Here is a 9575-nt window from a genome sequence, read left to right on the forward strand (position 1 = left end):
ACCTCAAGGTCATACAGCTGCAAGTGTCAGAACCAGGGTTCAGCTCAGAATTCAAATCCAAGTTTTATCTTATTTCAACCCCCATGTTCTTTCCATTGCATATTCTGCTGTTTGGTTTCAAACTGACCTGGCTTCTTACAGTCAGGCAGCTTTCAATGCAATGATGGACCTCAGCAGCACTGTACAGCTAAACTGCATGCAGAACCAAGATAACTGCTTCCCTAAGTTCACCTTGCTCTTTCCCTGGAGGTTTCCTCCCACTGCCCTACCGTGGAATTCTGGGTAGGACACTCTGGTCCCTCTCTAAGCGATTACAAGAAGTGCCAAGCTAAACAGTGCATGCAAAGAGATTTTAAAGTCATTCTAGCATAATTATCCTAATCAACAAAAACCAACTACAGCTCAATCAAACTTTTGAGAACAAAAGCTTGTGTGGGAGTTAAATAAATTACAGCAGTAAGGTCAGGCTTTTATAAGACGTTCTAGATTCTATCACCTTGCTCTAATTCTTGCCTATTTCAGCAGTCACTTTTGTGTGTGTGTGTGACTGCAGAAATAACAAGTCATTTAAAAAAATCCCAAGATGGTTACAAAAGTACTGTTGACACACACTGTGCATCCACATATAGCCCACAGCACTGAGGACATTGGAATAAACTTGGAACTCTGCAATTGAAAAGTTATTTTTAAATCTAAACCAGGGGATAATTTTAAAAAAGGGTGGGAGGGGGTAAGTGTAACTGAAGCAACTTGGATTTGTTTTCTGTTTCCATGTTGTTTGCCTTGCTCCTTTCCTTTCTGACACTATCAGTGTCATATGGGTTTGAACAAATCTAGAACAATTATTGGAGAAGGCAATGGCACCCCACTCCAGTACTCTTGCCTGGAAGATCCCATGGACGGAGGAGCCTGGTAGGCTGCAGTCCATGGGGTCGCTGGGAGTCGGACACAACTGAGCAACTTCACTTTCACTTTTCACTTTCATGCATTGGAGAAGGAAATGGCAACCCACTCCAGTGTTCTTGCCTAGAGAATCCCAGGGACGGGGGAGCCTGGTGGGCTGCCGTCTATGGGGTCGCACAGATTCGGACATGACTGAAGCGACTTAGCAGCAATAGCAGCAGACCAATTATTCAGAAACCCTCACACAGGCTCACTTGAACATTCTGAGGCCTTTTATTCTGAGGCCTTTTATTCACATTATTTCAAATGTTAAGTGAAATTATTTACCTGCAAAGATTCTCTCTTTTCAGAAAAATAATTTCAAAGATTCTTGAATAGTGCTATTCAAGACCAGCACAAGAATAGCACATCAATAACAGCATATAACTATTATCAAGTTGTTGCACCCATGATAAAACAATGCAACCCAAGTCTGTGATACCTTTGGTTATATGTACACAAAACAAAGAGAATGAACTATTCAACTAAAAGAAAACTCATCTTCTGAACATGAACTGTTATCTTTAAGAGCTACCTAGTACCTGATTTGCTTCAGAGTCACAACACTGTGTGTACACAGTAGATTCTCAGTCAGAACTTGCATAAACCTAATCTAGGAAATGGCCAGAGTAAATAAATGTCCTAACCCTATAACAGTAACTGATTTCAAAACAAAACACTGATAGAATGAGTATGAAGCATGGCAAGTATGAGGCAGACATTAAGAAAGGGCAAAAAAATTTCCCAGGTACACTTTATGCAGACTGTGAATGGGGAGTTATTCATTAACCAGCCCACATAAAGAGGCTTGTTAGTACAAATTTTTGTGGAGCAATCAACTGCACAGAAGGTTTTTATAAACTCTGATTGTGTATCTAAATTTGTATGAATGGAATACTGCTTTGAAAAGCCTTTAGGTACAAAATGTTTTGAGAATTTCTGTAATTTCTAAAAGGTCCAATCACACACTCAGCAGAGCCCTCTTCCATAGCCAATTTTCCATCGCCTCAGCTGTTTTTATTAAAACTAGCAGCTACAGAGGAATAGTGAATGCAGACTTAAGCTAAACAGGCTATTTTGCCTTTCCATTGGCAACCAAGTAAAATTTGATTGTTAAATTTTTTTGCCAGTTTGCCCATTTTTCACATATATCACAAAGTCTCAAAGGTAAGAATTAATATCATTTTGAGGGCTTCCCAGGTGGTACAGTGGTAAAGAATCCACCTGCTAGAGCCATAGAAGACGCAGGCTTGATCCCTGGGTCGGGACGATCCCCTGGAGAAGGAAATGGTAACCCGCTCCAGCATCCTTGCCTGGAAAATTCCATGGACAGAGGAGCCCGGCAGGCTACAGTCCACTGGGTAGCAAAGAGTCAGACATGACTGAGCACAACAATATCATTTTGAAGCTTCGTCACAGAATGGAAGAATTCTACAGCTGTGCATAAAAAAAGACAAATTTGCTTTTACTTCACAAAGTATGAAAAAGTAAGCTGCACTAATCATAATAGATTTTTGGACAAGATATCAAAAGATGGCTAACATGTTTCTATAGGAGAAATGAAGATAAGCTGAATTCTCAACAGTCCCTGTCAGTTTGCACAGGGGCTAGATGACAAATAAGGGCGTTGTTTGCAACTCAGGAAAACTCCAGCAGAAAAAATTGAAAATTTCCCCTCTGGGTTCTCAGCGTGTCATAGGAAAAGCAAAAACAACCCTAAAGAACAGAAATACATACTAGAAACAGGAAGGGGCGTTGAAATGACAGCCACACAAGTCTAATGGAGAGATACAAACATGCAGGTATGGTACATGCAAATATTTTCTTCCTCAGAAGGAGAGTAAAGAAACAACGAAAATGGATCCCCTTTCTTATTAAGTAGAACATGTATGCCTTACAGAAGGTTAATTGGGCTGTCTGTAGCTAACTGCAGCAAAGTTAACTGCAGCAATTACAGTAATCCCTCTTACCCAAGAATGTATTTCAAGACACCCTCCCCCTCGCCCATGAATGCCTGAAACCTTGGACAGTACCAGACCCTATATGTACTGTTTTTTCCTATACATGATTGTCTACGAGAAAGTTTAATTTACAGACTAGACACAGAAAGAGATGAACAATAATAACTATTACTACTAATAAAAAATAACAATTATAACAATGCTGCTGCTGCTAAGTCGCTTCAGTCGTGTCCGACTCTTAGCGACCCCATGGACGGCAGCCTACCAGGCTCCTCCGTCCATGGGATTTTCCAGGCAAGAGCACTGGAGTGGGGTGCCATTGCCTTCTCCAAATTATAACAATATACCCTAACAAAAGCTATGTGAATTAAGTCTCTCTCAAAATAGCTTACTGTGCAAATTCAATGCCTTTCCATTTTAACTAAAAGCACTTATCACCCAATCACGACTATAACTTTTGCCATCTGCAGTGTGACAGCAAAGCCAGCAAGCTTCTTTTTCCTTATAATTTCACCGGTAGAAGATTTGCTCTTCCCATAGATCTGTAGATCTTAAGTCACCTCAGTGTATGATCTTTTTTTTAAAGCCAAGAACTTTAATTGTTTCACTTGAAGGCAGCACTTTACAGCTTCTCTCTGGTGTGACTGAATCGCCAGCATCACTACTCTTGCATGTTGGGGCCATTACGAAGTACAACAAATTACATGAACATAAGGACAGCAACGCCTCCCGCCCTTTAGCACGGGTAGCCAAGATGGTGGCTGTGTGGCTCACCTGTGGGGCGCTGGCAAGACCACGCGAGAGTGCGTCACGCTACTCAGGACAGCTGTGCCACTTTAAACGCAGGAACTACTTCCAGAATTGTTTAATATTTTCATACCTCAGGTGACCTCTTGGGGTGCCACTTTAAATGCATGATCTACTTCCAGAATTTTCCACGTAATAGTTTCGTACCTCAGTTGACCTCTCAGTGAAGCTGCAGAAAGTGAAACCGTGGATGAGAGTGGAACGGCTGCAGTTATTTCCAGGGTACATTACACTGTAGAGTGTGGGGAGAGCAAGATGGGAGTAAAGATGGACAGGACAGTGTGGGTGACCTAGAGAGACCACCTGGGACCACACATAACTCTGCCCTGAGCTGCAGCAGCTGAGCCTAGAGAGGCTGCCTGTCAACTCCGGCTCTTAGAAGTTGCAGCAGCGTCAGGGAGGAGAGGACAAGGAGCTGGAGAGCGAGATGGATGGGAGAAAGCAGCCACCTTCTAGACACTGGCTGTCACTGTTACTTAGCCCTTTTGTTGCCGAAATTCCTGAAAACAAAGTATATCAGAACAGACTCCGGTTTTACTCTGTCTTCTTTTTATTTCAGGATAGGACCGTAATCATATGAATAATTTAGCTGTCACTGCCAGAGAGATGACCACTGGGGAGACATATTCTGTAAGGGTGTCACACACCAATGAGATTAGGAATTCTGCCAATCTTTTGTAAAAAAAAAAAGATCTTCAAATTATCAGACGGCTGTCTGAAAGAACTGGGGGATGCAAAGGAGAAAGCTCTGCAGGGTAGAGCAGTATCATATTCTTAAAAGACACGACTAACAACCATTACCAAGAATACAACCTCATTCGAGGCAGATACTCAGCAAATAGTTCACCGCATGGTTCAGAAGTCCCTACCCAAAAACATCTTGTGTGCACAAGGAAAAGTTCACAGATAAAAAGTTCAGAAACCTATCTAGGTAGGTGGGTTCTCTTCTACTATCTTTTCTTCCCCAAATTGTATCAAGACCTCAAATTAGAAAGCAGAAAGCAAATTGAAGAAATTGAGGAACTTACTGCACTGGAGAGAAAATTACTAGCAAAAAAAAAAAAAAAAAGAATAAGAATCAAAATAACACTGTCCACAATTATTTCTAAATGATCCTTACTTTTTAACTTTGCTAAATCTCAAGACTGTGGTCAAGCATTACAGATAAAATTCTAAGAAAATGTTTTGGCCTCAACAAGAATTTTCAGGATATAATGGATGTGGCTGTTTAGTTCAGTGCTTTTCAAACTCACAGTCATGAGTTTAAAAAACAAGTTTAAAAAAAAACTGAATTGTTATCTCCAGTATAATGTATGCTATGCTATGCTAAGTCACTTCAGTCGTGTCTGACTCTGTGTGACCCCATAGACGGCAGCCCACCAGGCTCCCCAGTCCCTGGGATTCTCCAGGCAAGAACACTGGAGTGGGTTGCCATTGACTTCTCCAATGCATGAAAGTGAAAAGTGAAAGTGAAGTCGCTCAGTCGTGTCCGACTCTCAGCGACCCCATGGACTGCAGCCCACGAGGCTCCTCCATCCATGGGATTTTCCAGGCAAGAGTACTGGAGTGGGGTGCCATTTCATATTTCATGCATTTACTATTATATTGGCAAACTATATACATAATGTATACAACAAATAAAGAGGTTTGGGGGATAAAACTTTAAAATATTTTAAAGGCAGGTCCAGCCTAATATTTTCTTCCCTCACTCAAGTGGACCACGTTTGCACCACTTGGGATGTTAAAAGTTCAGAAGACACCAGTTAACTAATTGGATGTGAGGGGCAACATATGTTCGTAACTTACACTCACATACACATTGGAGATTTTGTAGTAGTTTATCCAAAATACTTAAATTTTAAATGTAGTGCTTTAATATAACATACTGCTTTCTAAAGCAGTTGTGAGGTGAATAAAAATAAAGCAAATCAGGGTTTCAAAGACTGTTTTATTCCTTCCCATGGCTGCACTTTATTCAACAACTATTATGTGACAAGCATTTTATATTACATATATATAATCCTTACAAGAACTATAAAGTACAATTATTTTTCCCATTTTATCTAAAAAAATCAAATTAAGGTTCATGATCAACCAAATCCTGCAAATAAGTGGTGGAACCAGGGTAGGATCTTTAAAACCACAAAATCAAGATGTTCACAATTATAGGACCTGATGTGAAGGGCCAAGAATTTTACCTGTTTCAGTATCTTGTTTACAGCTGACTCCTTAAAGCAAAGAGAAGGAACTGAGAAATAAAATGTTAAAAATTCTTTAGAGTAAAAAAAATAACAACAGCTCCCAGACATTTCCACCTGCTTCTTGTCCAGCAAACAGCACTTTTAAGTCCTAGGAAAAGGCCTGCTGAAGAGAATTCAAGGAGTGGTTACAGTGGCTAAGTTTCCACTGATGGAGTTGCCCGAAACCTCAGAGCTTCAGATATTGTTTCCCAAAACAATATCCTTTAATCACAAGAGAACTTAATAAATGTTTTTTTTTAATTTATGGCCACAGGAGTTCTGAGAACTTAGCTCCCCAACCAGGGGTTGAACCCTGCATGGAGTCCTAACCACTGGACTACAGAATTCCCTTAGAAGAGAATGTATTAACGGTAAGTTTTGGAGTTTGCAGAGCAGGGCATTCATTCTGTCCTCAGCAGGACAGAGAAAGCAAGCTGGCTTCCCTCCCGCCCTTCTCAGCAGGCTGGCTGCGTGGAAGGTCAGTCTTGGACTTCCACTCAGTTTCCAGCTATGTTCCCAAACAGGGCCTGAAACCAGCTACAGAGCCAAAATGCTTATCCTTCGTCCAGACCCATATGTAGCTAGCTATGAAGCCTCTGGACCAACAGAGTCTCACAAAAGATGAGAGGGTCCACCAGCCTGGGGAAGCTACTTTACAATAACAAGTGTGTCAAATTAGAAGTGCTAAGTGTAAAATTTTGTTTGCTAGTTGAAATACCATGATTTGAAATTCCACTGCTAAATTCTTTACCAGAAAACATGGGTTAAACATACAGTAGTGATTCAGCATCATTTCCTTCGCTTGAGATTTTTTAAAAGATCTATGACTTTTGTCCACACAGGCATTCTCGTCTGCCTGGGAAGGCCGCACCTCTCCTACTCACCTGGCAAACTCCTTTCCACCCTCCACACCCAAGCATGACTTCCCTGGTGAAGCCTTCCCCATACATAAGGTGGAATTAGGACCCTTCTCAACTGCGTGCTCAAAAAAAAAAACAAACCTTAAATCTGTATTTAATTAAAAACATTTAGTTTCAACTGCAACTATTTGTTTTTGACTATGGCTTCTGTATTTACTCGCCTTGTATTCCCACGACTTATTCCTGTGCTGTGCTAGGCACATATCACAATAATATTTGGTAGATGAAGAAATGAAAGTTGAATCACGAATCTGAAAGAGCATTAATTCCTACAGATATAATAGATTGGTCTCAATGGTTCTCAACTTGTTTGCCTTTATACACCTTACATAAAATCCATCATAGTTCTTTGAACATTCAGGTTGTAGCCTTATGACTATATCTGACTATCAATATACAAAGGAAGCTTCTCACATTACATTACATTACAGATGTAGCCTAGCACAAATGAGATAGCTCTTACAATTTTTCTGTTCACAAATTAGGAATTATTATCATTTGCAGCATTTTCTATAATTTCTAAACAGAGTAACCTGGGAGCCAGTGGGGAAAGTCATGTTTTCAATTGCCTGTTCTCTGGTATGTCTATTCTATTCAAAAGGTTCCTCAAAAAAAAAAAAAAGAAAAGTTTAAAGAAAATCTGAAAGACAAAAACGCAATCTCCACCTATTTACTTTGAGGGCTTGATCCAGCAAGCATTTTAAGAAATGAATTTCTGGTGGGGGGGTGGGGAGTAGTTAGGCAATGTTACACCAAAGGTAATGTGCCCTCTTTCCCTTAAAAATAAAAAAAAGTTAATCTGTCACATTTAGCAAGATTACATTATGTGGCCTACCAGAAAACAGTATTCATTCCTATAAATACCCAATCCCTTAAACATTTTCTCCTACAACTGCATTAGTTTCTCATTAGACGAGCATGCCACTAAAAATATATGTGATACGTAATAACAAAACTCAAACTTTATAAATGCTAGAATAAAACACAGATCTCTACCAACAAACTCAGGGTTGGTGGTCATTTCAAAAGACAATCTGTGTTAGGAAACTTCTTGAGTGGAACACCATATACTAGTTTCATTTCTTAAAGGATGTCAAGAAGACACATTTAAAAATATACTTCAGACCCAAAATAAACCTCTCAGTCAGCCCCACTCCACCCCACACCAGGATAAAGGGCAATGCAAGAGAAAGCCAATCACTAAAGTATCCATTTATTTCCTCATAGCTCTCACCTCCCCAGCCCCAACTCCAATATTTCAGTTGTTTCACTACCCCTCCACGTTAACGCTTTCTTCCAGAAAGTGGGCCAGCCCATCTTAGCAGGCCACCAACAAGAAAAGTGGAGGTAACAACTAAACATTATTGGCATGCCCTGATCATTCTCAGATTGTGCCTTCTTCCCCTTATTTGTCATCTCCCCATACTTCCCCATAAAGGCACTTTTTTTCCACTTTCTACACAGATGAACAATGTTAAATGAGCACATTCGGTATATAGGCCAAGTTACTAACAGAAAAATGAACAAGACAGTTCTCAGATTTCAGTCTTGCAAGATTTAGGCTCTTCTCTTAAAGTAATATTTATTCTACAAAACACTCACTTGGCATACATCTTATGCTACCCTGCCCTTCCTCTCCCAGTAACAGGCATGTCCTTGGAGGGAAAAATCCACTGGAATCCCTTTTTTCCCCAGAATGCCTGTATGTTCTCAGTAGGGACCTTGTGGGTGAATTCTGCTTTTGTTAGAAGACTGGGTTCCAAATGGTCTCCTCAGAAACATTGATTATTTTTAAATTTGCACCATAACCCATCGCAGAGCGTGTGGTGTGCAAACAGGTTTTATCTCCACAATAATGTTGACATTCACTAGCAGCTGCCTAAAGTGCTAAGAAAAGTATGGAGGCCACATCTGGACTCAGAGAATGTATACTGAAACTCAAGGGTTAGTGACATCTGCCGCGTGCACAGATGAGAAACATGGTGGTATGCGTGCTCAGTATTTGCCATCTCAACTCTAAATCCTGAGCCAAGGTCTGAATTCCACAAAGTTCAAGTATTTCTTACTGCCTAAGTTCCTTTCCCTAACTGAAGCATCAGACCAAGGACAGATAATTCGAGGTTCTTCTAAATATACATTTCCATGTATAATCCTTTTATGTAAAAGTTTGGTGAAGAATATTCTTCCGAGTGAATTAGACTTAAGGTCAATCACAGACCCAGTGTTCTCCTCCTCTTTGAACTAGCACACAGTAAGAACCCTTTCGCAAGAGTATCTGTAGCAACTTTTAAACTTTTCCAAAAAAGCAAAAGCATCAAAGTGCTTTGTTCCAGAAGTGACCCAGCCACTTAAAGATGCCACTGTCTGTGCAGCGACTCTTTTCTTCCAGTAGATGCTGCAATCTTCTGTTTAAAGAGTTCCCTTTTCTCATCCTGTGCTCTCCCATAAATCGGTAACATTCCAGACAACCCCAAATCGGGGTGACATTTGGCAGACTTGGTTTCAGACTCTTCCTCTGAAACCATTTAACAAAACCTGGCACAAAGTCCTTTTTACGATGGTGAGAATACAAATTCAACATCCAGCCCCACTCCTAAAGTGACTGAGGGGGTCCAGCAAACTCAAAATAAGAAACCAAACCCCTTCTTCTTTTGGTTTGTTTCTAGGAGTGTTCTTCCTCAGCTAGAAAATTCCTGAATGTTTCT

This window comes from Bubalus bubalis, chromosome 9 (assembly GCF_019923935.1).
Source record: "Bubalus bubalis isolate 160015118507 breed Murrah chromosome 9, NDDB_SH_1, whole genome shotgun sequence".
Lineage (NCBI taxonomy): Eukaryota > Metazoa > Chordata > Mammalia > Artiodactyla > Bovidae > Bubalus > Bubalus bubalis.